This window comes from Neovison vison, chromosome 4, assembly GCF_020171115.1.
Source record: "Neovison vison isolate M4711 chromosome 4, ASM_NN_V1, whole genome shotgun sequence".
NCBI lineage: Eukaryota > Metazoa > Chordata > Mammalia > Carnivora > Mustelidae > Neogale > Neogale vison.
The window spans coordinates 135,991,912-136,019,377 of record NC_058094.1 but is presented as its reverse complement, the minus strand read 5'-3'; the positions used below and the strand labels follow the sequence as shown (position 1 = coordinate 136,019,377).

The 27,466-nt window shown below is 56.5% G+C and overlaps 1 protein-coding gene across 2 annotated transcripts in view; it reads right to left on the bottom strand.

Annotated features, from left to right (window-relative positions):
• The window catches only part of TNS3 (tensin 3), a 201,693-nt gene extending 178,646 nt beyond the window's left edge, over positions 1–23,047 (bottom strand). For both annotated transcript variants that reach the window (XM_044245712.1, XM_044245714.1), the window contains exon 1: positions 23,004–23,047. The gene's annotated coding sequence lies outside the window, so the exon portion shown is untranslated. The remainder of the gene's footprint in view (positions 1–23,003) is intronic.
• Between the last annotated feature and the right edge of the window lie 4,419 nt (positions 23,048–27,466).

The window sequence follows — 27,466 nt, the reverse complement described above, 5'->3', positions numbered from 1 at the left end:
ACACCGAAAGACACCTGGTCCCAGCCTCCAGTCTCAACAGCCTGCTCCTGCTCCGTGCACTGGCAAGCTGACGGGCTAGACACCTGCAGTCCAGCCAGATGTGCCACTGTGACCAGGGATCAGAACATGATGATGCTCCTGCCCTCCCCAGCTTCTGCAAGGACACGTTTAACAACTAACAAACAAACAAAACAAACTTCTGATCCAGAGCCCACAGACCCCTTGAGCCAGCCCCTGCCCACTCAGTTTGCCTCCCATATCTTCCCTCACCTGTGAGGCTGGCTGCTGCCCCAGGACATTTGCACATGCTCTTCTCTCACCTGCAATTTTCAAATGTCTGCCACCCCCTGCTACCCTGCTACCCCCTCAGAGGGGCCTTGTCTGACACTCTATGGAAAACAGCCCACCTCTTCTGCCCATGCTCGTGGCCCCTTATGCCACCTCATTTTCCTTCGGGTTCTTATTACTATCAACATCCTACCCTGGGGTCATTGTGCATGGGATAGGCAGTCAACCCATGCACCCCTCACTCTAAGGACACAGCCCAGTCACTGTGTCTGGCTCCTCCCATCAGAGCACCCACCCTGCTCCCCAGTCTCTATTCCATGGGGGGCACTTCACCCCCAAATGCCCAGCATGGCCCACTCAGACTTGGACCAAGACCCAGATAGAAATGGAACCACTTAGAAGAGTTTGAGCAAACGAGTGCCTTGACATGGCTTGACACATTCAAAAAGTTTCCTCTGGTTGCCCTATGACAAAGAGACAGGGGATGGAGGGGTGGCCAGGGTCAACATCGCTGGTGGCTGGCACCAGGCAGGGACAGGCACCCGGGGAGTGGCAGAGGACAGAGGGCTTCTTTCCCACCACAGGGTCCACACAGCACTTGTGAGATCAGGAGGATGTTCAAACCCTGGGGGTGGGCAGGTGGCCCCTCAGGGTGTCAGAGGCATGGGGGAGCGGTCCCAGGCGCCAGCACAGCTGCAGGGGCAGCGGAACCCTCCGGCCACCAATGTTGAGAACCACAGCTGGGACATGCCCCCTCCCCCCAAAAGCCAGCGCTTAGCTAGGGTCACACGTGGAAAGTGATTCAACCCTATGTCCGTCCCTATGGAGAACCACAGAAAAAAGTGCATGTTCCTGGCCCTACATCCCTGCCAGCCCAAGTAAGGAGGGGTCTGAAGGCAGCACCAGGCACCAAGGGGCAACCACACTGTCTTCACTTACAACGGGAGGGACCTGGAGTCCAAGCACAGGGGACAGGCAGCACTCCACACAGGGGTGCATCCCACAGACAAGGAAGAATAAGCCGGTGAGCAAATCCATAAATGGAAATACTACGTAAACGTTAATCTCTTGTTGCACAGAGGATACAGCAACAAAGAATGTTTCTGCTGGGGCACCTTAAGAGGAGAGAACAAGGAATGCCAAGGAATGCCGGCAGCTGAGCAGAGTCTACAATGTATCTCAGTCGAGGAAGAAGCAGCCCTTCTGTCCCCTGCTCTCTCGGGACACGGCAGCCCAGCCCCCGTAATCTAGGACAGGGAACGCTGTTGGCACAGGGGTCGCCAAGGAGCAGCACACCCATCTGTCTGCAGGCACCCATCCAAGATACACTTTTTGGACACACCTAATTCATTTATTTTCTGAGTAGGGCTCCCCGGAGGCTGTTTTGGCTGTAAGATAGATTCTAACAAAATAGCAGGGATCTGACAAGTAAAAGAACTACTTAAAGATGCATTCACGTTAATCTCGCCAAGCCCGGGTGCAGCGAGCATGAGAAACCCCTTGCCTGGGAAAAGGGAACGAAGAGCAGCAACAAACACTGTGCGGTGTCTGCCTCCCTCCAGAAATCCACAACACACAGACACCGGCACATGGACCCACGCTCGCACCCTTGCAGGCATGCAAGGGGACACCCAGAGCCACGTGCACATACAAAGTGGGGGACGGTCGGGCATTGCTCCGGGCGTGAAGCCCATGTGCATGTCTTCCTGAACCCCAGGACCCTCTCCTGTAAAACAAACCCCACAAGGGCACCTGGGTGGCTCAGTGGGTTAAGCCTCTGCCTTCGGCTCAGGTCATGATCTCACAGTCCTGGGATCGAGTCCCGCATCAGGCTCTCTGCTCAGCAGGGAGTCTGCTTCTCCCTCTCTCTCTCTGCCAGCCTCTGCCTACTTGCGATCTCTACCAAATAAATAAATAAAATCCTTTAAAAAAAAAAAAAAAACCAACCCCACAGATGGATACAAGTGAGTGGGTCCACAGGAGATCCTGGAGAAGCTTTTAAATCAAAATGTGATGTTTTAGAATTTCCTTTGATTTCGTGAAACACAAGTGGGTGGCCTGAGGGGTGTACCCTGGCTGTTCTCAGATCCGTGTCCTGGAGCTGACCGCCATGCCCCCGCAGACAGCAGCTCTCCTGGCCCATCCACAGCCATGCTGCGCCCCACTGACACCACGTCCTGCTCACAGCCCAACCTGGAGCAGGGATCGTCACAGGGACGCTCGGAGCAGTGAGTGGGCAGGGCATGGCCAGCTGGGAGGGACCCCTGATCCAGGGGCTCTGAGCGTGTCGAGGACACTCTCACTGGAAAGGTCTGGAGCCAACCACGGGCTCCGATGTGTCTGGGAAAGCCTCGAGCCCCTTATTCAAGAGAGAGGCAGACTCTCTGCTCTCCCGGGCTTCTTCCTAACAGGGAACGAGGGATGCCCACCCTGTCACCGCAGGGCCCTCCTCAAGCAGGAGGGGACAGCGGTCGCCTTGACCACCACTCACTCTTGCTTGCTCTGAGCTCACAAAATGACCTTCTCACCCACACGAGGGCTATTTTTTTTTTTTTTTTAACAGAGATCACAAGTAGTCAGAGAGGCAGGCAGGGAGAGAGAGGAGGAAGCAGGCTCCCTGCTGAGCAGAGAGCCCGATGTGGGGCTCGATCCCAGGATCCCGGGATCACGATCGGAGCCAAAGGCAGAGGCTTTAACCCACTGAGTCACCCACGAGGGCTATTTTTAACCCAAGCCTCCTCCTGCCCCAGCCTTCCATCTTTCCATGCTTCAAGAACGGGAAGTGAATCTGCATCACATTCGAGGACCAGAAATGCCCCCGTCCTGCTCTTGTCCCGCTTCCTTTTTCCCGGCACTGGCTTCTCTGTCCACCAGCAGCCGGGCAGGTCAAGGGCATCTGAAAATGTACAGAAACCACCCCCACCCCGTCTTTGAGTCGTCCCACAACTGGGGCAGCCACTAGCTTTCAGAAGGAGCCAGTAGGGATGCCAGGAAAATCCTGGGGCGAAGCCTCAGGCAAAGAATGCTTCCACCCGGGATGCGGTCGAGCACGCACCTAGCACTGCTTCCAGTGTTCAGAAGGCCAAGTCATAGAATTTTCCAGAGAAACCCAGCACACTGGAAGGCCGCCCTATTTTTCAAGAGGTCCGGGTAGGAGGAGGACAGAGAGCAGGCTAGACCCTTAGCACATCTCCTCTGTCTGTCTGTCTGCCTGCCTCTGGCCCACTCCCGTCCACATGAATGAGGCCCCAGAAGGCCTCCCTCCCCCTGCAGAGGGGGCCATGCTTCCTACAGACAAGATGGGAGAAGCCCTCGCATCCTCGGGGCAACCAGTGTTCCGACATGAAAGGCGATGGGTGATGTGGGGCAAGCTGTAGCAGGCCCCGAGCACCCGTGATCAAAGCGGCTCTGGGCCAGCTCCCCGCAGTCTCAGCCAGGAAGGAGGCCTGGGCTCCCCCAGCCACTGGTTTTCTACACTTTTCATAGCCTGCAGCAACCAGCAAAGCTCCCGGGCTGGGCTCCTTCCAGGCTGAGGGCAGGATCCACACCCTCCGCCCCAGGCGCTGCCAGACTCTGGGTGCCCCCAGCTTCCCCAGAAAATTCCATCAGCTCCCACTTGAAAGCTCAGACCGACAGAGCTCCCCTCCCCCTGCGGAGAGGCGGGGTGCAGGGGTGGGGGGAGCAGGGAAAGAGCACCTGAGCTTTCATCCTGCCCTCCTCTGGAGGCGGGGCTCCTGCCATCCCAGCCCTCACCTGCTTGCACATTTCAAGGGGCTCCTGTTTCCTTCCACCCAGTGCCACTCGGCACAGGGAAAGGACGGGGAGGTGGCCTCTCTCCTGGGCCTGACTTTTCCATCCCCTGCACACACCAGGGCTCGGAGGCTGCTCCCCACCCAGGCCCCCTATGCCCCTCTGCCTCCATGCCAGGCTCTCTACTGTCCGTCCTCAGCGGCCAGTGGAAGGATGCAGAAGGACCAGAGGCTGGTGCTGAGGCCCTGCTACTACCTGGATCCTAACACACCTGCGAAGAGCTCCAGACACAGCACAGCCACGGGGAGGAGACACCAGAGAAGAGCTGTCACCATTCGGGTGGGAGCCCAGCGTCTGTGCCGGTGGGGGAGGGGTAGGAAGGCACAGCACGTGTGCAGGGAGGGGACACTAGCTCTGCAATCCACAAGGAGAAGGCACCGGGGTGGACAGAGCTGGACAGAGGCAGAGAAGCAAGGAGCGCACACCTGGAGAGGTGAAATTCCGCACGGTCGTTCCAAGGCTACATTCCTTCTGCTCTGAGAAATGTTCCAGAATTTTCATAATAAGTACTTTTTTCAAGGAAGCAAGCCCTAACGCAAACAAGGACCACACTCACCCTCAGGTGTGCAGAGCTCCCACTCAGAAAGCCCCGTTACTATAGCTCAGGGGACGTCCCGATGCTCCATGTTAGTAAACACAACTGGTATGGTGACAGTCGCCCTGTTGTACACTGGGGGAAACTGAGGCTCGGGTGGACAAGAACAAGGGCAGACAGGACTCGAAGGAGGCAGACTTGGTGGCTGACCCTGACCCCGTGTCTCCGGGTTGCCCTGGCCATCCAACGAAGCCACAAACCTCTGACGGTGGCCGTCCACACACACCTGGCCCCCGGCAGGACCACGGATCTGGACCCCATCCCCTTGCTGCACCAGCGGCATCAAGTCTAGAGCTCTGCATCTGAGAACTCCACTTCCGGGACTCAACTGTCCCAACCACACAGGCTCCTATCACACCTCCTGGCAGGATGCTCTTTCCAGGGACCACCCAGGGAGCCCCTGAGCGTTCTGTCCCCACCGCAGCCCTCCCTCCAGCTCCCGCCACTTCCCCAATGGGGCCCCACAGCCCCAGCCTCCACCCAGTCTGCCCCAAGACGTACCAGTTCAGGACCCCACACCCGGTCCCCACTCAGCCACAAATGTCCCCCGCCCTGGGCCAACCCCTAACCTCTGACCTCCATGTCAGCTCCTGGGGACTGTGGGCTCACCTCCTGTGTGACTTCACAAAAACATGACACCACCGCCACGAGGACACTGGGGGTCAACTCTGTGGCCAGAGTCAACGCCATGTGGCTGGAAGGTCAGCCTGTGTCTCCCGAGAGGGCCCCACACAGGGGAGCTCCAGCGTCGGGGGTGCTCGGGAAGTCCGTCCCCTCAGGAAAGTCCTGTTGATCCGTGTCAGGGACCAGCAGAGGATAATTGCCTCTCTCCCCGTGACCGGCCTCCCAAATCAACACAGAGGAACATGGCCAACATGACTCATAGAAGGCACCACTGTCCACTCTGTGTTAAAGCTTCCCCGGACACAGAGGGGTACTGCCTGGAACAGCAGGGCCCCCTACCTCCAAGATTCCCAAGGAGGCCCCCAGTCGGCCTCCCAGCAGCAAAGTGATGGGAAGCTGAGAACCAATGTTTCACGTGCGCAGGACACCACAGGTCCTGAAGGTCACAGAGCTTGGGGACATGGCTCTGCCTCCTGCCCTCACGTGGGACAAGGGCCACACCTGAGCCTGGGCACAGGACGGAGCCGGCCATCGGAGGCAGAGCACACATCCCCGAGGAGCAGTGGCCACATCAGCCTCACGTCAGCCCATGGGACACCTGTGGACCCGGCTTGTCTGCCGGACACACCACGTAAGGCACACGTGACCCAGCAGCTGCGTCTCAAAGACACGGGAACACTCACTGCACTGACGCGTGTTATCTCACCCGGTAAGCCAAAGGTTATCATTTCGCCACGCTACGGATCGGAAAACCGTCAGGGAGAGAGTTCGCCTTTCCCCGTGTGGTGTTCCAGGTCCTTGCCATCAGCCCCACTCAACTCGGCCACTGAATTTTCAAATGAAAGGGAAATGAAGTCTTTTGCCCAAACCATGGCTCTTGGTCATGCATTAAAAAAAACAAAAACAGGGGCACCTGGGTGGTTCAGTGGGTTAAAGCCTCTGCCTTCGGCTCAGGTCATGATCTCAGGATCCTGGGATCGAACCCCACATCAGGCTCTCTGCTCAGCAGGAAGCCTGCTTCCTCCTCTCCCTCTGCCTGCCTCTCTGCCTACTTGTGATCTCTATCTGTCAAATAAATAAATAAAATCTTTTTTAAAAAAAACAAAAACAAAAACTTAACCCTGCTACATGTATTTCCACATGCTTCAACTTTCAAATTTAATTGAGTTTTTATCCACAAAACACTGGACGTTGTCTCCCCTGGCCACCCGCCACATGTCGTGCACGTGGCCAGGCCCCGCTTGTGGGACAGGAGGCTCCTGCCCTTGGTTCAGAGGCAGAGGGAATCCCTGAGGACTCACCAGGCAGTAGCATAGAAGCCCATTTCTGTCAAATTGCAGCAGTGTGGCCCCATGGGGCCCCAGGGAAGCCTTCATGGGCAGACTCCACTCAGAGGGCATGGAAGGAGTGCTACAGATGTGGCCACCTTCGTGACCCAGCGAAGCCTAAGTCTGAGGGTGACAAAATGGACACTTGGATCCCTTGGAAGCTTCCTCCTACAGACTTCATTTTTGTCCCAATGCCCGTGGCCGCCGTGGAGGGGGTTAGAGACTGTGTGCTCCACATGTCTTCTGTCAGGTGCACAGACAGTGTGGCCAAGCGCGCCCCCCCCCGCCCTGCAACCCAGAGGCATCTCCCTCAGGATCCCATCTCTGAAAAGTCTCTGAGCTCTGGAGTAAAGTACTTGTTTCTGTTGGTGCTGTTTCTCATAACTGAGTTAGTTGTATTCTGTGGACAAGAAGCTATTGAAGATGACTGTTTCCTTCACTGGGCTGCTTCCAGGAGGCTCTTGGCCAAGTCATTAGATCCCCAGGGCTTTGTGGCGAACCCAGCAGATGCCAGCCTTCTACGGGATCCATGGTTTTATCAGATCTGTAGTTTCTCTTGGTCCATGCCTTTTTAAAAAAATAATATTTAATCTTGCTCTATGTATTTCTGCATCCTTTTCAAATCCTTTTGGGAACTCAGCAGGGTATGAAATTATGAAAATAAGTTATAATTCTGGGGGTTAGGGGGAGTCCCTGGGGCACAGAGGCACCGTGGGAGACCCTGAACTCACTTCCTCCCCAGACACACTATATTACATTGGCACACAGAACATTTCCTCCTGAAGAGGAACTGAGGGCCGTGCAAACAGAGAGAGCAGCATGGGGACGAGGGGTCCCCCAGAGACATGGGGACGAGGGGACCCAGAGTACACCCCCTGCCCTGGGACACAGGAAGAAATCCAGCTTGAAGGGCAACAGGCTGTCGGGGGAGGAAACCCACTTCCACACTCTGGAGCCTTGGCCAAACAGAGGAATGCGGAAACTCTCTCCAAGGTTGGAGGCACCACCCAGGACCATATTTGATGTCCCCCTTGACCTTTAGTACAGATGCAAGCAGGGTCCAAGCACTCTGTCAGCCCTGCTAGGACACCCCAGCAAGCCCAGGCCCCTAGCCCACACAGGCTCCAGCTGTCCCACCAAGGCAGTGGTTTGTCCTAGGACCACTGGCACAGCTTGCCTCAGAACACACTCAACCTCCATGTGCTCCAGGTCCAGCCAACCTACCCAGGTAACATCCACAATGGGAGCCCTGGCCCACTCCCACTCCAGCTTCAACTGTCCCACCAAGACAGCCCCAGCACAGTGCACCCCAGTATCCCCAGGACTACACCCACACCAGCTCCAGCAGATCTGCCAAGATGGCCCTAGGGAAGGGCACACAGAACCCCACCCCGTCCAGACAGTACCCACTCCAGACAAACAAAATTGGAAACATGACAGTCCAAAATCTAGGGGACACAGCCAAAGCAGTTCTAAGAGGAAAGTTCATAGCAATACAGCCAACTTTAAGAAACAGGAAAACTCCCAGATAATCTAACTCTACACACACACACACACAAAACAAACAAAACACTAAGTTAGTAGAAGAGAAGAAATAATAAAGATGAAAGCGGAGGGGCGCCTGGGTGGCTCAGTGGGTTAAACATCTGCCTTCAGCTCAGGTCATGGTCTTGGGGTCCTGGGATCGAGCCCCACATCGGGCTCCCTGCTCAGCGGGGAATCTGCTTCCCCCCTCTCTCTGCCTGCCTCTCTGCCTGCTTGTGATCTCTGTCTGTCAAACAAATAAATAAAATCTTTAAAAATAGACGAGAGCAGACATAAATGAAACTAAGACTAAAAAAATTAGATCAATGAAACTAACAGCTGCTTCTCTGAAAGTATAAATGATATCAATAAACCTCTAGCTAGACTCATCAAGAAAAAAAGGGAGGGCCCAAATATATAAAAACAGAAATGAAAGAAGAGACACCCAGAAATACGAAGGATCAGAAAACACTACTACAAACAACTACACACCGACAACTAGAAAACCCAGAAGAAACGGACAAACTCCTAGAGCACACAGTCTTCTCAGACTGAATCATGGAGAAAAAGAAAATCCAAACACACTGGTTACAGGTAATGAGATTGAGTCAGCAATTGCAAAGATTCCAAAGAATAAAAGTCCAGGATGAGACAGCTTCACAGGTGATGTCTACCAGGCATTTAAAGAAGAATTAGTACCCACCCTTCTCAAAGTATTCCAAAAAATAGAAGAGAAAAGAATACTTCCAAATCGAGTCTATGAGGCCAGAATGACCCTGATATCAAAACCAGACAAAGACACAAAAAAGAAAAATGATGGATTCATCACCCTGAACAAAGACACAAAAATCCTCAAAAAAATACGAGCAAATCAAATTAAACAATACATTAAAAGGATCATTCACCAGGGCGCCTGGGTGGCGCAGTGGGTTAAAGCCTCTGCCTTCAGCTCGGCTCAGTGGGGAGACTGCTTCCCCCTCTCTCTCTGCCTGTTTCTCTGTCTACTTGTGATCTCCGTCTGTCAAATAAATAAAGAAAATCTAAAAAAAAAAAAAAAAAAAAAAGATCATTCACTGTGATTGAGTGAGATTTATTCTGTGGATGCCTATCTGCAAATTGGCCCATGTGCTAAGCCACATTAACATTACAAAGGATACCCAGCACCTGGGGGGCCCAGCTGGTTGAGTGTCTGACTCTTGTTGATTTCGCCTCAGGTCATGATCTCAAGGTCCTGAGATCCATACACCCCCCCCCCCGTGTTGCCTCTTCCCCCCAACCCTGGTCATGAACCGGAACTCACTGTCTCTCAAAAAATAAATAAATAAATCTTAAAACAACAACAACATGAGGGGTAAATATCGTGTGATCATCCCAATAGATGCAGAAAAGGCATTTCACAAAACTCAATATCCATTCGTGATAAAAACTCTCGACGAGATGGAAACAAAAGGAACACACCTCCACACACCAAAAGCCGTGTCAAGAGGATCACAGCCAACATCACCCGTAACGGTGAGAAGTTAAGAGCTTTTCCTCTAAGACCAGAAACAAAACAGGATGTCCACTCTCACCACTTTTATTCAACATAATTTTACATATCCTAGACACAGCAATTACATAAGAAAAAGAAATAAAAGGCATCCAAATTGGAAAAAAAGTAAAACTGTCACTATTTGTAGAGGACACAATACTAAACATCAAAACCCCTGGGACGCCTGGGTGGCTCAGTGGGTTAAGCCTCTGCCTTTGGATCAGGTCATGATCTCAGGGTCCTGGGATGGAGCCCCACATTGGGGCTGAGCAGAGAGCCTGCTTCCCCCCATCCCCACCACCTGCCTCTCTGCCTACTTGTGATCTCTGTCTGTCGAATAAATAAATAAATAAAAATCCTTAAATAAACCAAAACAAAACTGAACAAAACAAACAAACAAACAAAACACCCTGAAGACCCAACCAAAAAATTGTCAGATCAAATGAATGAATTCAGTAGGCTTGCACGACACAAAATTAACATACTGATCTCAGTTGCATTTCTTTACACGAAGAACAAGTTATCAAAAAGAGAAATTAAGAAAATAATTCCATGCACAATACCCAGGAATTACTATGACCGAGGAGGTGAAAGTTCTGTACACTGAAAACTGTTAAGACATTAATGAAAGAAATTGAAGACGGCACACATAAATAGAAAGATATTTCATGCTGATGGATTGGAAGAATTAATATTGCTAAAATGTCCAAACTCCCCAAAGCAATCTACAAATTCAGTGCAATTCCTATCAAAATTCCAACAACATTTTTCCCAGATAGAAGAACAAAAAATCCTAAAATGTGTTTCGAACCACAAAGTCCCTTAATAGCCAAAACAATCTTGCGAAAGAACAAAGCTGGAGGCATCAACATCCTTGATTTCAAAGTGCACAGAGCTACAGTAATACCTACAAAGCTGTGATCCTCAGGACAGTAGGGGACTGACGCAAAAACAGACACATGGTTTGACGGGAGAGAAGAGAGACCCCAGAAATAAACCCACAACTATAGGGTCAAGGAATCTATGACAAAGTCAGGACAGAATATGCAATGGGGACATGTCCCTTCAACAAATGATATTGGAAAACTGGACAGCCACGTGCGGAAGAAGGAAACGGGACCGCTTTCTTACACCATCTGTACAAATACGTGCATAATGGATTAAAGACCTGAGAGTAAGACCAGAAACCATAAGGTGCCTAGAAGAGTAAGTTCTCTACGCTGGTCTTAGCAGTACGCGTCAGACCAGTCTCCTGAGGCAAGGGCAACAAAGCCAAAATAAACAGACAGGATCGCATCAGACTAAAAATCTCCCCACAGCCAAGGAAGTCATCACCAAAAGGAAAGGCAGCCGAGGGGATGGAAGAAGTTATCTGCATGTGGTAGGTCCGATAGAGTGTTAGTATCCAAACCATATAAAAAACTTACACAACTCAACACAAAAGAAACAAATAATCTAGTTAAAAAGGGGCAGTGGAGCCCAATAGTCATTTTTCCAAAGAAGACATCCAAATGGCTGGCAGACACATGAAACAACGCCCCACATCGCTCAACACCAGGGAGATGCAAATGCAAACCACAATGAAGTATCACCTCACGCCTGTGAGAATGGCTAAAATGGAAAGGACAAGAAACAACACGTGTCAGAAGGATGTGGAGAAGGGGGAACCCATTACACTGTCGGTGGGAGTGCAAACGGGGGCAGCCATTGTGGAAAACAGTGTGGAGGGGCCTCAAAAAATTAAAAATAGAAATACCATACAATCCAACAGTTCAGCTATTGGGTATTTCCCCCAAAAAACCAAAAATATGAATTTGAAAAGATACATGCACCTCTATGTTGTTGCAGTATTGTTTACGATCGCCAGGCTACGGAGGCAACCTAAAAGCCCATTGACAGGTGAACGGATAAAGAAGGTGTAGAACATATGCGCACGGAATATTACTCAGCCATCAAAAAAGAATGAGATCTTTCCATTTGTAATGACATAGAAGGACCTAGAAGGTGTTACGGTAAGAGAAATAAGTCATTCAGTAAAAAACAAATACTGTATGATCTATCTTACATGTGGAATTTTTTAAAAAGATTTTATTGATTTATTTGAGAGAGAGAAAGCACAATTAGTGGAGGGTCAGGGGGAGAAGCAGACTCCCCGCTGAGCAGGAAGCCTGATGCGTGACTCGATCCCAGGACTCCAGGGTCATGACCTAAGCTGAAGGCAGTCGCTTAACTGACTGAGCCACTCAGAGGCCCCCATTACATGTGGAATTAAAAAAAATAAAATGATAAGCAGACATATAGAGAACAATCTAGCAGTTGCCAGAAAGAAGGAGGGGTGGGGTGCGGAAGGGGATTAAAAGGTAAAATGTGCAGTTATTTAAGAAAAAAAAAAGACACTGGGATACCATACAAGTCTACAGTACAGTTAATAGCATGTGACCACTTTGTTAGGCGACACAGTACCTCGATTTGCAGTGCTGCTCTCTTCTTAACCTGTATGCGGACACAATGTCGTATGCCAACTGCGCTCCGTAAGGAAAAGAACTAAGTCAACACGGAGAAAGAGGCCTGGGGCGGGGCCTCCAGTCCCAGGGACACAGAGGTCCCAGTGGAACGAACAGGGTGCATGAGACTGAGGTGAGCCCCGAGTCCGCAGGGGCAGGCGCAGGGAGGACTTGCTCCCTCCGACCCCGCTGGCCAGCCACGCAGGAGACTTCACTCTGTATCAACACCTGCGGGCCTTCGAGAACGCCTCGGTCCGTCGCGGCCGGAAGAGCAGGAGAAGCTGTGAGCTCCCCACACAGTCTGGCCCCCGCCGCCGGCTGCTGTCCACCCCCAGGGGTCTCTGCGTGCACTGGGACTCGGTGGCCTGGGGAGTCCTTTCGGGACCTGCCGGGAAGGAGAGACCGGCAGGGCAGGGGCAGCAGCGGGGGCTCCAAGGAACTCACCACCACGGAGGGGCAGACCCTGGGCCTACCATATCCAGGCCGCCCTGGCCAGCAAGCCAGGGGACCCCGCTGCCCCCTTGCCACAGCACGTGGTGACGGTCAAGAGCCCCTGGGACAGGCCGGCACTTGGTCAATGTCAGGTGCAAGAAAGCGTGAACGAGGGAGGGAAACAGAAGCAGGTGGTAGAGGCACACCGTGGCCCTCCGGAAGGCTGCTGTCCGTTTAGAGACAGGTGGACGGGCCGGCGACGGGCAGAGAGCACGTGGCCCTCAAGTACGGCCAGCCTCCAGGCACAGCTGTCCGTTCCTCCTCCCAGCAGCAGGCTGCGAGGTTCTGGACCCACGCCGACCACACCAAGGATGCAAACACCTCTCCAGAATCTGGACAGCTTGGGTTTCTGTTTTTTTGTTTTTTGTTTTTTTTTAATTAATTTTTTTAATGCGCTCAATCCCAAAGAAAGACTTAGTGAATATGACCTTGGATCAGCAGGACAGAAAAGCCAGTAATCGGGGCGGCTGGCTCTCGTCCCCACGGGGGTTGCTGGATGCCCAGCACTTTTCCAAGAACAAAACCCTCGTTTAAATATTAGACAAGAGATTACACATGCTGGTGAGTCTGCATCGACAGTGGACACATTTTGAGCGGAAGACAAAGGAAATAATTCTTGCTCTCTCTACAGTGTGGGCTACACGGAAACCCCAACACTCGCTCTATCCAGAAAGAATATTCTTTTGTGCTCTGAGCAGAGGACAGTGTTTGCCGCCCTCGTTGGGGAGTCTGCGTGGGTTCCTAGCAGGGCCTGACTGGCAACTTCCAATAACAGGACCACTTGAAATGTGGCTCTTTTCCAAGAAACTAACAGTGGGCTAGATTCTCCAATCTGTCAGAGTAGCATCAACGGCCTTGCCTGAACGTTAGTGGAATGAACTGCAGAGAGAACCTTCCAGAAAAAAGGAAGTGGTGGGCCTGGAAAACTTCCTGAAACCCTGAGGAAACGTGCGGGTACATCCCTTTCTCCCAGTGAGGAACCAGCTTCTAGAACGTTCCCGTGTGGGCGTGGAACCATGCCCTCGGTTTGTGACACATGTGGGATGGGCTATAGATACAGGGGCAGCCCAGCGGCTTGGGGACCAAGCGACCAGCCCAAGGGCACCCAGCCACGCCTGAAAGCTCTTATCTCACAGAGATGAAAGCAGCAACCTTGATTCTTGTCCTTGGAAGAGCTCAGATTTGAGCAGAGAGACTGCTGACCCCAGAGGGCGCAGGAAGGTCACAGAGGCTATGGGGGGGCGGTCCTTGGCCCAGCCCCTTCCCAGCTGCCATGTGGTGGAGGTAGGGGCTGAGCTGGAGAGAAAGTTGGGGAGGCTCCTCCCAAAGCTAAAGTAGCTGAAGAATAACAAAGAAGGAAATGACTGCAAGTCCCCAGGAGACCCCCTGCCCACACGGTCATCAGGGAGCAGTCATCTGGGAGCGTCCTCAGTGCCCCCAACCCCTGCGTGATCAGCGACCCCACAGAGCAGCCCCGGGACAGTCCACAATAGCAGGCTGGCTCCTGTTCTCCTGCAGAGTAAACACCAGCAGTGTCCAGCCAGGGCCTCCTCTGTGCTCAGCACAGGACAGGGACGTGAGGAAGTCCTAAAAGCCCATGGGCCAGACACCAGCCGAACACAGCAGAAACACCGGGCTCAGCAAACAGAAGGCAGGCAGGCAGCCCTGAAGCCAGTGCAGAGCAAACAAGAGAGCCCACCCTTGGCCAAAGTCTCTGAAGTCCAACCGTCCGGTGACCCAAACCCAGCTTGGCACCTAACCCCGGAAGCTGGGCCTGTCTCTGGGCTACAGAGCTGAGCTCAGCCCTACAGGTCCCAGACAGACAATGACCAAAAACGCTGGTCCCAGAGCCTCAGGGGGCTGCAGCCAGCCAGAGCAAAGCTCCAGCGCCCCCCAGCCTGCTGCTCCCAGATGTGCCCCCCACATGTGCTGAGCCTGGGACCAGTACAGACACAAGAGCCAAACCAGCGTGTGCAAAAGCAGTGGGCTCTGCCCCATGGACCCTGGGCCAGGAGGATGGCCCTGCCTGGGCACCGTAGGGCAGAGACCATACATACCTCCCGGTGGGCTGTATGCAGAGTCAGAAAGGCCTGCAGACCACCCCTCATCCCCCACCCCCTGCCCAGAGGAGGAGCTGCGGCTGCTGCCAGACATGCTCATTGTCCCCAGAGGAAGTTCTGACACACTGGCCCCCAGGGTGGCCAGGAGCCGGCTTGCACCTGCAGGGGAGGAGGAGGCGGGCACACGGGCAGGGGTGCAAACAGTGGTCCCGGGGCAGCATGGCGCGGGGGGGGTGGGGGGTGTCAGCAACAGCTGACATGCTGTGAAAGCACCCTTCTAGGTGACCTCTACCTTGGGCCTTCCTATGTACGTGGGGTGGGGAGGGGTGAGGACAAGGGAGAGGGACTCTGTCTGTGCCCCAATCTCATGCTAACATCTCCTCCGGTTAAAATCGCAGCCTGGCAGGCGGGACACCAGGAGGGGCTCTGGGGGGGCACACAGGGAGCCACCAGGGCTGCTCCAGAAAACAGGGCTTGGGCACTACCAATGTCTGCCCACACAGTCCCAAACATGCAGGGCACCCAAAGGATGAGGCCACGCATCAGATTGTCCCTTAGGGCACTGGTCCCGGACATGCCTGTCCAGTAGCGGGCCAGGACCCCGGTCCTGGGGCCCCCTTCCCCACAGCTCCTCCCAGTCCCCCCACCCAGAGACTTTCCTATGGGTTCTGCTGAGAAGTGCCCTCTGTCAGGGGCCTGTATGCCTCCAGCTGCCTCTCCACCTGCCAGCACAGCAGCCCGGGATGCAGGCCCAGGTCCTATGCACAACTGCTTGGCCTATAGGCTCTCCTGCATGCTGAGGGTCCCCCCCACCATGCAGAAGGCCCGATCCCTGCCAGGTGCACGGTCCCCAGCCACCTCGCCCACTCTCCCTCCTGTGCAACTGCACTCGCTCGGGGACATTCTGGGGCAGCTCCCCATCCACCCTAGAGCTGCCACAGACCCCAGGAGGTCCCGGCACCGGTCGCAGACCTCCCCCCGCCCTAGGTTAAACAGCAGGAAGAGTGAAGGCTTTGACATCTATCCTAGTTCTAACAAATGGATGTCGCACCCTGTGCCTTCTCATCCCCTCTGCCCTCCTCAACCCCTTCCCTGCCTCAGGGACACTCCAGGTGGTTCCTGCCCACAGTCCCTACCCCCAGGGCTCCTTCCCCAGAATGCCCAGGATTTGAGTTCGACTCTGAGATCCAACTTCAAGCCCCTCTGAAAGAAGGCACACAGACCCAGCCTTTAGAGGGCCCGGGCCGAGGTCAGAAGCCTGCGTGGCCTCGGAAGCTTCTACCATCGGAGTCATCTGCAGCCTTTAGGAATGTCTCCCCCTCCGCATCCTCCAAACCTGACCAATGCTGCAAAGGCCTGCGTTGGAAAAGATGCCGGTAAGTCTGGTCCAACTGCCCGGCGGAGAAGGGACGAGGGCTGCTTCCTGGCATTCTCGACATGAGACTCCGAACACGTTCTTGGAGGATAAAAATTAACCAGCGACCACTGGGCTGGGGCCCCTCGCTCCCATCGGTTGTGCGCCCAGGTCAGGAGGGCTGTCCCCCCAACCCCTTCCCCAGCACTGGACGCTCGTTGCCGCCAGACGGAGGCCAGGCCAGCGCAAGGCCCAGGTCCACATTCCCTCCAAAAAGCCGCGGGGGGAGCGCTGGGTAACAGCCCTCAGAGACCCTAGGCTCTGGCACGCAGTCCCCAGACTGAACTATTTATCCAAATTAAAACCATTCTCCAGAAACAAAATCAGACCCTTTTAATTGAAAATAAAACCAAGCAACCCTGAAGGCTCTATTTTTTTTTTTTAAATGAAAGACATTCTTCCTGCTTTCTCATTCCATTAATCACAGAGTTTACACGATCTGTCAAAATAGCTCAGTAAGAAGCCTTCCTCTTCCTTTGCCTGCAGGCCTGGTTTTCAGCCTGTGCACGCGGCATTCCGAGATACCGGGTGGACACGGGGATACCCCTAGTGAGCACACGGGTTACTGCACTGCAGTATATGGGGGGCCTTCCAAAAGCCTGTGTCCCCTCCTGGGTGTACTCCCAAAAGGAGGGAAAGCAGGGGTCAGAACAGATCTCCATGCACCCTTGTTGCCAGCCAAACTGCAGAAGCAGCACGCGTGTCCACCAACGGACGCACAAATCACGGTCTGTCCACGCAGTGGAATGATATGCAGCCTTCGAATGGGAGGGGCTTCTGACACCCGCCACAGGATAGATGCGCCAGGGGCTGTGAGAGGAATAAGGCAGTCACGAAAAGGACAAAGACTGTGTGACCCTTCAGGGGGACCACCCTCAGGGGGCCAGAGAATCGGGGTGCTGGGGGCAGGGGAGGGGAGTGTTTCCTGGGAACAGACATTTCCTTTCACAAGACGAAAAGGGATCCAGGGATGGACGGGGGCGTTGCCAGTACGACACGAATGTGCTCGGTACCACTGACCCCTCCACTTGAGAATGTTAAAATGGGAGGCACTGTTCTATGCATTTTACCACCAAAAAAAAAAAAAAAGTTTGTGTTCTTTGACCTCTGAACCAGGCTTGGAAGTCCTTCCAGGCACAAGACCAGCCAGAGTCCTGCTCAAGAACATCTGCGCACGGGTATACGCGGGGGGCGCGCAGCCGGAGCACAGACAGATGTCCTGTCCACTCCTGCGTCTCCACATGCGGGGCGCCTGCTGCCGTCGACCCCCGACCCCCGAGTGCGCAGAGGCGGTTACAGGTGGGGACGCGCTGTCACTGCCGCGTTGGTGCTGAAATGCGGGGCCCAGGGTGACACGCGGGATCGGGGTGCCGTCAACCCAAACAGCGCAGCCGGTATGGGCGCCAAGCAAGCCAAGAAACACTGCCTCCGGGGCGGTGCTGTCAGAAGGAAAGTTCTCCAAGTCCACAGCCAGGGGAGAGCCCGGGAAAATGGTTTTGTAGGAAAAGACTCAAAAATCAGCTTAAGCAGCTCAGACCTCCATTACCCGGGAAGCTTCTCCTACCCCCGAGTAGCATAGATGACAAGGGTCCCCCTCCCCCAGCAGGCCCGGGCCTCACTCAGCTCCCCCCAGTGGAGACAAGCACAGATCAACCCCCACCCCCGCCCACTACCCACCGCCCACTGGGCACGTCAGATCTTCTAGCGGTGAACTGGAAACACACCTGTTGGGATCCTCGGGATGAAGGTGCCCCACTGTCTCCTCCGGTTATCACAGGACTCGGACACCCCCCCCACCCCCCACCCCCCCCCACCCCCCCCACCCCCCCACCCCCCCCACCCCGCGCAGGATCAGATAACGCATCCAGGAATGAGGAAGTGCCTTTCCAGCAGGAGCTGCTGGGGCTAGGGACATTCAGTGGGACCAGAGTCAGCAGTGGCCAGCAAAGGACAGCCCGTGGGACCTGCCAGTGTGAGTCCCACGAAGGGCATCGAGGCCCCAGGCTGCAGGTGGGGACACCCCAAGGACACTCATGGCGACAGAGGGCGTCTTTACCCCAAGCCTGTGGCCGGCAGAACCCACTCTTTCCCCCAGCGCGCTGCCTGAACCTTGCCTTTGATCTGCGTCCAAAATCACCAGTGGGAGGGAGGGAGCCTCAGGAAACCCCTGAGAGGTGATGAATTAGGAGGGAGGACGGCCAGGACTGAGTCAATGGAGCCCTTTTGTTCCCGGAGCCTGTGCTGCGGCTCCAGCTCCGGCTCCAGCTCCGGGAGGAATGTGCACAGAACACAGACGCCCAGCTAATGGCCCGGCCGGGCCCCAGGGCGCCTCGATCGATGGCCAGATGTGGGCCAACCCCCCCACGAGATCCACCCCCAGCTCCAGATGAGTGGCATGGCACTGCTACTGTGGGCCGTGGTGGGAGCATGGTCCGGACTCTGGCCGGCCTCTCCTGCAAAGAGCAAAGCAGCCACAGGCCAGCACAGGCCCCGGGGCCGCACCCCTCGAGCACTTGCCTGCTGCCCTGGCTCAGAGCTACTCCGCTCCTGTCTTCCAAACCTCATGGAGTGGTTTCACCACTGGCGGCCAGCTTCAGAAAGTCTGCACTGAAATGCCACTGGGGCACACCGGCTGCTACCTCTGGGCACAGCGAGGGCCGCTGAGACCCTCAGCCGCTGGGACGGTGCCCTCAGGCGCAGCGTGGAGGATGCCCGCGGGCACAGCCTGGCCCCGAGGGCACCAGCTGCTCCCTGCTCGGGAGCTGGAACAGGGTCCCACAGACAGACGTCCCTTAATGCTGAAGAACAAAGCTGGAGCTGCGACGGGTACGGGGAGGGTCATCATCTCTCCAGAGCAGAGGAAGAGGAAGGCGGGAGCCCCCCCCAACCTTGCCACAATGAGAGCCCAGGGAGGAAGGAAGAGAGAATCAGAGAGAGACACAGGCTCCCTGTCCGAGGAAGCAGCTGCGCAGGGAGCCCTGCCAGCTGGGGACACCTCGCCGGCCCCTCACGGGGAGCCATGGGGACCCCTGGTCTTGGGAAGGAGTCCCAGTTTTGCATCCGGACCTGGGTTCCAATCTGAGACGCCCCCCAGCGCCATGCCACGCCATCCGCTCACGGGCTCCGGCCCCAATGGCCAACATGGGGCAGACTCCGATCCCAGACGCACCACCCCCAGGACACCGGTGAGCTAGTCAAGCTCCCTGAGTCTCAGGGCCCAATTCTGGAAAATTCGGACAAAACCCACGCCGCTCAAGGCTGGGCAAAGATCAGATCCTGCCCGGCAAACGACCCCGTCGGCAAGCACCGCTGTACCTTCGGAAGAAAGACTTGGGCTCACAAGGTCACTAGCCTGGCGCAGGGGGACGCTCGCGGCGCGGGGGGGGGGGGGGGGGGGGCGCCCAGGCTTCCTGCCCAGCCCAGGAATGCCTTGGAAAAGCTTCTCTCCCCAGAGCTGGTGGCCTCGAGGGGCTCCTCCCTTCCCTGATCAGAGAATGCTCCCCTGGAGGGAATTTTCCTGCTTACTGACCAAGACTTCTTGAACGTAAATTTGTCATTAACTTAGCCCACCTGGGACAAAATCCATGAATTCCAGATCGCCGCTTTCTATTTTTTCTAAATTCACATAACTCTTTTAAAATATGTAGGGGGTCATCGCTGATGACCCTCATCCCCTCTGTGACACAGGCAGGCACTGTGATGGCTTCTAAGGCTGGCCCCAGGTGGCGGTCATCTTGCCTTCCCTGGCCTCCTCCTTCCCATCCAGCAAAGGCAGCCCCACTCCCCCGGGGGGGTGGGCGTTGGGGGGGATGGGTTTCCAGAACACCCTGCAGGGCTGCCCCAGCGCCAGACATACAGACCCAGAGGTCCGCAAGCGCACAAGGAGAGGGACAGTGTGACATGCCTGCAGGAGGGCCCACCTACACAGTCCCCATAGGCAGGGGCCCACAGGAAGTCCCAGAAACCCAGAGATTCACGTTTCCTGCATTTCTAGGAAAGGAACAGACATGGAGACGTAACGGGTCCTGGCCTGAACAGTTGTGGGGGGCAGTGACCCCGCGGCGGAGTGACCTGGCTATTAGTTCTAAGGACTCAACGCAGTAGAACAGATTCATAACATTTCTGGAACCTAAGAGAAGCCAAGTCCCGCTCAGCAACACTTTGATGGAAGCGACCTTGAATGCGTGGGCGTTCGGGGGGGGGGGGGCACTGTGATAACAATGCCTTTGTGCAGCGGGTTGGCTTTCCGTGCCAGCTTCATGTGGGCGCGCCTGGGAAGAGCACCCGTGGCCCACACACCCCACACCCCGCTGGGCCCGGAGGGTTTCAGAAAGACCTCTGCCAGAGCAGCCAAACATTGCGGAGGTCAGAGGACTTTCCAGAGACAGTGTCGGCTGCCCATGCTGTCGCTTCCTGCCGGGAACCAAGGGCAGCTCTGACCTCACCAGACACCCGCTGAACTAACCCGCTCACAAGGACTGCTGTTCCCAGATCCACAGAGACAACCACAGTGGTCTCCAGGCGCACAGGCTGGCTCTTGGGCAGTCCAGGATCTGTGTACCTTGCGGAGGGGATGGGGAGTGGCAGGCATGCCCCTCACCCCTGCTCCCACTGCCAGAAGCAGACCCTCAGGCCCAGCCATGAAACAGGGCCATGAAACAGGGCCTCTCCAGTGGCTGGGAGCCACCCTAAGGAAGCCTCCTACCCTACCGAGAGAGCCATGGCCCCACTGGGTGGTGGGCACACAAGGGTAACACTGCTGGTGGTGGCTGGGGGATTCTGCCCTGCGCCTCCCCCATCAGGAGCTCATGGGGCGGGGAGGGTGATGTGAGGGAAGAGAGGCTTCTCCCCAACATCAGGGTGGTTTATGCCTGGCGGATCCTAGAGAAGGAGCAGGAGAGGCGGGCCACCAGCCAGAGGTTTGATCCAGACCCCTACCTGACAATGTAGTCATCTGTAAAATGGTCCAGCCTGCGGGTCCAAAACCATCCCTTCTGAGGCTCTCTCCCCTCACTTTTCTTGACTTTTCGCCTTCTTCTCAGGCTTTTTCATTTTTTTTAATCCCCGCCCCCATCAGGAGCAACATCCTGCTTCAGGGACATATTTGAGCATGTGACCTTCAGCTCCCGGCAGCTCCCGGGGTCCCCTTTGCAAGGGGCTCTATTTGAAACCATTAGGTGCCAATGCTACACTTTGTAAACATAGTCAGTTTGCATCCAGGAGCACACAGTTCCTGGCGCACCTACTTCTCTTTCTGCCCCCCCAGAGCTTTGCGAAGCATCCACCTGCCCATCTGCCGCCACTGCCAGCTTTGCTGCTGGGCTAAGGAATCCGCCGTGAGAATAGACACCCACTCCTCTGGGCAGCAGGAAGCCCGGGGCTGCACCACCCGTTTCATCAGCTTGGACAAGACACCTAGTCTTTTCTTTGCCTCCTTTTGCACACCCGTAAAATGGGGCCATAATCGCAGCTCCCTGTGGAGAGGCGAAATGAACTCAGGCAAGGCCATCAGCACACACGCTGGAGATGTGCACCCGATGCTTTGTCTCTGAGCTCACCCTTCCTCTGCAAGATTGCAAAGTAAGTTACTATTACTTTGAGGTCAGAAGTCTGGCCTCCTGCCGGTTCCCAGGCAGCTCCCAGTGCACAAAGGTCCCCTCTTTCCCTGCAGCCTGGTCCTGCTCCCTCCACCCTCCAGCTGCAGACTCCAGGGGGGCCCCTCCTTGGCCCCTCCAGGCCTCTCCACAGAAAGGCCTTTCTAATACTTGTTGATTGATTTGCAAATATAACCTTGCAGGCCCTAAAGAGGGGAGAATCACAGGACGCAAACCTCTTTCAAAGAGCCAAGAAGTGGAGCACTTCAAAGACTCAAAGACGGCAATGGGCCACAGCAAACCCACCAGAATGTCAAAACAGGGGTCCTGAAGGCCGGAGGTCAGGCAATGAGATAATTAATGCAATATTAACATTAATGCAATGAATGCAATGAAAACTCGCGCCCTGCTATTTTCAGGATATGTTTCAAGTCTTGGAGGCCCATGCGTCCATATCACAGGGAGTGAAAACCCCCAGAAAGTCCAAGTGTGTGAAGGGCTGGGACCCCATCGGGGTGGGCGCTTCTCCGTAAGCAGGAAGTGACCACCCTCAGCAGTGCTCTCTCTTGTCCCCACGTTCGGGGGCGCTGGTATTAACCACGGTGGACAGTGGGGGTCACCATCTGGCGCTGTCTTAAGAATCCAGTCCCTTCCCGCCACACACAGATCTTCCTATCACTTCAGGCAAAGCCCCCAGCGCCCTTGTCAGCCGGCGGAGCCCACCCGCACGCAGACCCCCGCCCGCGCCCCGGGACCCTCCCCCTTGCGGCTTGTCAGCGACCGCGCGGCGGGCCGGGGGACACGTGCCACAGGTGGCGCAGGGCTCCGGCGACCCCGCGCGGTTTCTGCTCCTTCGGAAGGAGCGAGCCCACCCCCACCCCGCCCCGCGCCTCCCGCCCAGCCCGGGGACCGGGACGGAGCCTGCTGGCCGAGAGTGGGAGAGGGCCCCGAGCTCGGCTCTCCGCCCTGCAAGTCTCGGGACGGGTCCCAGAGAGCGAAGTCCTCCCGGCGCCGCCGCGCAGTGCCGCTCCAGCCGCGCCCCCGGACCCGGACCCGGACCCGGACCCGGACCCGGACCCGGACCCGGACCCGGACCCGGACCCCGGATCCGCGCCGCCAGCCCCGTCCCCGGACCCCAGGCCGGTTCGCTCTCGCGCGCTCCCCGAGCCCCTTCCCGCGCCCAGCGCGCATTCGCCGGCGCCGGCCCGAAACAAAGCGGGCGGCGGCGCGGCCCGGTACCTGGGCGAGCGGCGGGTCCCGCGGGCGATGGCCGCAGCAGGCCGGGCGCCGAGCAGCGCAGCAGCGCGCGGGCGGGCCGTCCTCCTGGCTCGCCGCCGCGCCCGCCGCAGGGCCCCCTCGAGGCGGAGCGGGCAATCGCCGCCGCCGCGCCTGGCCGCGGGTCACCTGGCCTCAGCGCCCAGCCCTGCGGGCGCAAGGCGGATCCGCCCCCGCGCGCCCCCGTGCGCCCCTGCGCCCCGGGACCTCCCCGCCAGGCCCCGCCCGAGGTGGCCCACCCGAGGGTCCCTGCTTCGAGAGTTCACGCGCCGCAGGTGGGGGGCGGGGGGAGGCTGGAGTCCTGACCCCTGCAAAACCGGTTGTTCCTTCCTTCACTCCTTCCTTCCTTCCGCGCTGCAATTACTACTGTGCCCGCGGGAACCCAGGCCTCCCTGCCCGCGGGTAGCTCACTCTCTAGCAGGGTTCTGCAGACGTAAAGCAACGGGGCCATGGGGGGCAAGGCCCAAAATGCTTTAGAAGTGCCTGGAAGGGAGGGACTCGACGGGGAGGACTTAACAAGTCACATGACTTCTTAAAATGAGCCCGGAGAAACAAGCAGGACTGTCTGGCCAGAAGCGTTCAGGAGAGCAGGTCCCAGTCCAGAGGGATACTCAGGCAGAGGAATTCCAGCATCCCCCAAGACAGTCTCTCAGTCAGTCTCTCAGCCTCTGTTTACCCATTAGTGAAATCCGGGAAATGGGCAGCACCCTCCAAAGATGCCCTTAGAAAACGCCCTCTGCAGATTTCAAGTGCTGCCCCTCACAGGCAAAAGAACAGTGTCAACAAGAGCTTATCCTGAGACCCGTGAGTGCGTGGAAAGCCCCTGGCACAGGGAAAGCACATGTGAGAAGACACCCACCCTACAACCTGCAGAAGAAGGGCAGGGGTTGTACCCGCCTCGGGGACCAAATTGTCTTAGAATCCCACCTGGAGAGGCCTGTGCACGTCTTAAGGTGCTGTTACCAGGAACAGCCCCTGATCGGAGCTGGACACCCAACGCTACCCGGGCCCTCGGGGTCTAGCCATGCCTATCCTGGCTTGCGGGGACCTTCCTCAGTTCTTCACGGAGAGCAGAGGCTGAACCTCGCTCCTGTTCCACTCCTACCCAGCAACGCCTCTTGGAAAGGCCAACAACCCCTACCTTGCTCTAGAGGGTAGCACGATTTCTCAAGAGGTCAAAACTCGTGACTCTCATCCTCAGACGGCAGAGGGTCCCGTGAAAGGAGCCTCAGCAGAAGAGGGGAGGACTGAGGAGGTCGCAGCCCACGGACCCCTACATGGGGCTGAGGCTGATATTATCACCCATAGGGAAAGAAGCTGAAATTGTAGCTAACCTGACCAAGGGCACCCAGCTGTTCAGCAAGAGAACGTGACAAAGATCCAGAACCATCAGGCGGACAAGCTCCTCTTAGCTCTCTTCCACGCTGCCTTGTTCTGCCCATCCAGCTGTCCTGGCAGTGCCGACTTGTTTCTTTGCTGGAACATCCCAGAGCCGACCACCTCTGCCCATCCTGTTTCTCAGGCTTTGTCACAGTGTCCAGGTCCCTGCTGGCTGAACGACTAGGTGAACTTGAACTTCTGAAGGTACCAGGACATCTACGTGTGGGGACAAGGCCAATAAGCTTGCCCGAGATCACGCGGCTGGGAAGTGGGGGGTCCTCGCCCCTGTGGGACAGCCTCTCCTAAAATCTCTATCCTCAACTTTCTGTCCCTCAAAGCCAATCAGTCCCCCCCCTCCTCACTGTCCCTTGCCAGCTAGCTGTCCCTTGCCTCTGGGACTGTGGACACGTGGAGGCCTGTTGAGACAGTGTCTGTCTTCATACATCCCCCCCGCAGAGCCCCGAGAAGGGAGGAGGCACACTGGACCTCGTGTTCTCGTGCATTTTGCCTTAGCCTGAGCAGCTGGCTCCCAGATTCACCAAAATGCAGATGCCCGCACCTGCCCGCCCCTGGCCAGAGACTAGCACAGGGTGGGGCGGGCTTCCCAAATCCAGGAGCTCTCACTTCCCAGCCCACAACGTGGACTCTCCAAGAACCTGAACAACAACAGGGCACGCTGCAATCATCTGAAAAAGGGACACACATTTTTTCCATCCTTACCCATCCAAAAATATCTCAAATCTGAAAACAAAAGTCAGAGCAGTTTAGCTGAGGTCAAGCAGGCTGACACCAAACCCACCGCTCCCTCCCCAGCACTGCAGACAGGGCAGGCGGGGGTCTGGGTGGGGGCTCAGCCCCGTCTCCACTGCCCAGAGCCCCTCTTGTTCCTTCCCACTGGAGTTCTGAAAGAACTTTCTGGAACTTTGTCGTTGCCATGAAGATGGTCTTGGCCACGGCCGCAGTCTGACAATCCAGTACGCCTGGGTCAAAGACAGCATGTGGGCAATGACGTGGATAATTTTCTGTTTTCCTTGCACTGAAAAGTAACATTTTCTAGGGAGCTGCTGGAAGGGGCAGCCAGAAGCAGGACACGGGATGCAGGTCCCCGGCTCATGGCGCTGGGAGCCTGCAGCGGGTCCACAAGCTGGTGCGGTGCATTTAGGTACGGTGCTCCTCCAGAGCTCACAGGGACACGGCCCCCTTCCCTCCCTATGCTTCTCTCCCCCGGCACACAAGTCCACAGGCAGAACCCAGCACCTCGCCTTTTCCATTCCCCAGAGGCTTTCCATAAACCCGTGGAATCTCAGTACTATCTCTGCTAAAATGCACACACACCATCTTCTGTAGCTATGGCCCTGGGACCTCCCCACCTGTGCCCTGCTGGGACCATGGACATCAGCTCTGAGACAGATCTGAGCAGGTTCATATGCCAGGGGAGAGACGGAGGCAGGCAAAGAGGGTGCCGGTGCTGTGGGAGCTGTCCTGGAGCACATGGGTCAGTCTTCGGCGTGGGCCACTGCTGGAAGGCCACCCTTTGCCTCTGAGGTCGTCCCCAAAGGAGGTGGATGGCTCAGGGCCAATTCCCAGCAGCCCGGCCAGCAAGTGTTCATTGAAGGAATCTGGACCATTACAGGGACCTCGAGGTCCCACGGGGCTGCTTTGTCCTGCGAGCAGCCTGCCCAGAGAACCCAGCTCGGCTCCATCCTGCGGGCCGCTGGGGCTGCTCTCTCTCCTGATGGTCCCGCACCCCACCCCACCCCACCCCAGGCAACACTCAGAGCAGGAGCCCAGGAGACTGGAGGCAAAGAGCGGGGAAAACGAATGCCACGGCAGAGTGGGAAGAAAGTCGCCGCAGGGCGGACTGGTTCGGGAATTCTGGGGTCCATCCCTGAAGCCCTGACAGTCCAGCGTTCTGTTCCTGCAGCCAAACCCATTCCTAAGGGGACCAGGGCCTTCCGGAGAGGTCTGAGCCCAGGGGTGATGTCAGGAGGCGCCTGAAGGGGCGGGGTCAGGAGCGTGTGGGCGTGGCCTCCCCCACCCCTCGCCTCAAGCGCTAGTGCCTCTTCCTCCTGCCCAGCCCTTCCCGGAGGTGCTCAGCCCTAGTCGGGAGCCCAGAGTCCTGAGCTCCCGGTCCAGCCTCCGCACTGATGGAGACCCACAACGGCCCTCGCAGCTCCCGCCTGCCTTCCGCCCAGCTCCGTCTTGGCCTCCCCAGTGCTGAGCGGGGCGCAGGGGCCTCCGCAAGCCTTTGGCGAGGGTGTGTGTGTTGAATACGCGGGTGATCCTGGAAGAACGAACCAGTCTGAGGGGCCTGGGTGTCCAGGAGCGCTGATCGTTCTGGGGATGGAGCCTGTTTGAGATTCTCTCCCTCGTCCTCTGCCTCCCGCCCCCACCCCGGCCTCTCCCTCTCTTTCTCTCTTAAAAAAATAAATAAATAAAACGGCCCTGAAGAAGACCTGGGAGGAGTAACCCGAGCAGTAACAACGAGCAGACCCAGCCCCCGCGCCCCACGCAAGGGCTGATCCCACTCCCCACTGGGGGGGAGGGGCCATGGGAGAGAGGGCGGGTTCTGGGATCTGGGTCCCAGCAGGAAACCCATGAGCGGAGCCCAGAGCCCCACTAGTGCCAGGGAATGAAAGGCAGTGGGAGGGACCCGGCCCCCAACTCCCCCACCCCACAGAGCTCTTGGTGGCTAAATCTGGAGCCATCTGAGCAGCAAAACGAACACAGTTTGGGGCTATCATTCAAATATGGATATAAACGCGGATGAGTCCATACTGATGGACTGACCGACTGAATGAGTCCGTCAGAATAGGGCTGATCCCCCTCAAAGAAGATTTCCAAACAGCCTATGTGGCTAGCTCCCCACCAAGGAGATGGGGAGATGGGGCTCCCTCCCCACCCCTGAGCCTGGGGGCCAGCGTCCACAGTGACTGTGAGCGGTGCTGAGAGCAGGTGCCCTCGACCTGAGGTGGTGGGGACGACGCTCGGCCTCTGTGTCTTCCTCCCAGCTCACCCTGAACCCCAGCCTACCCGGGAAGAAACGC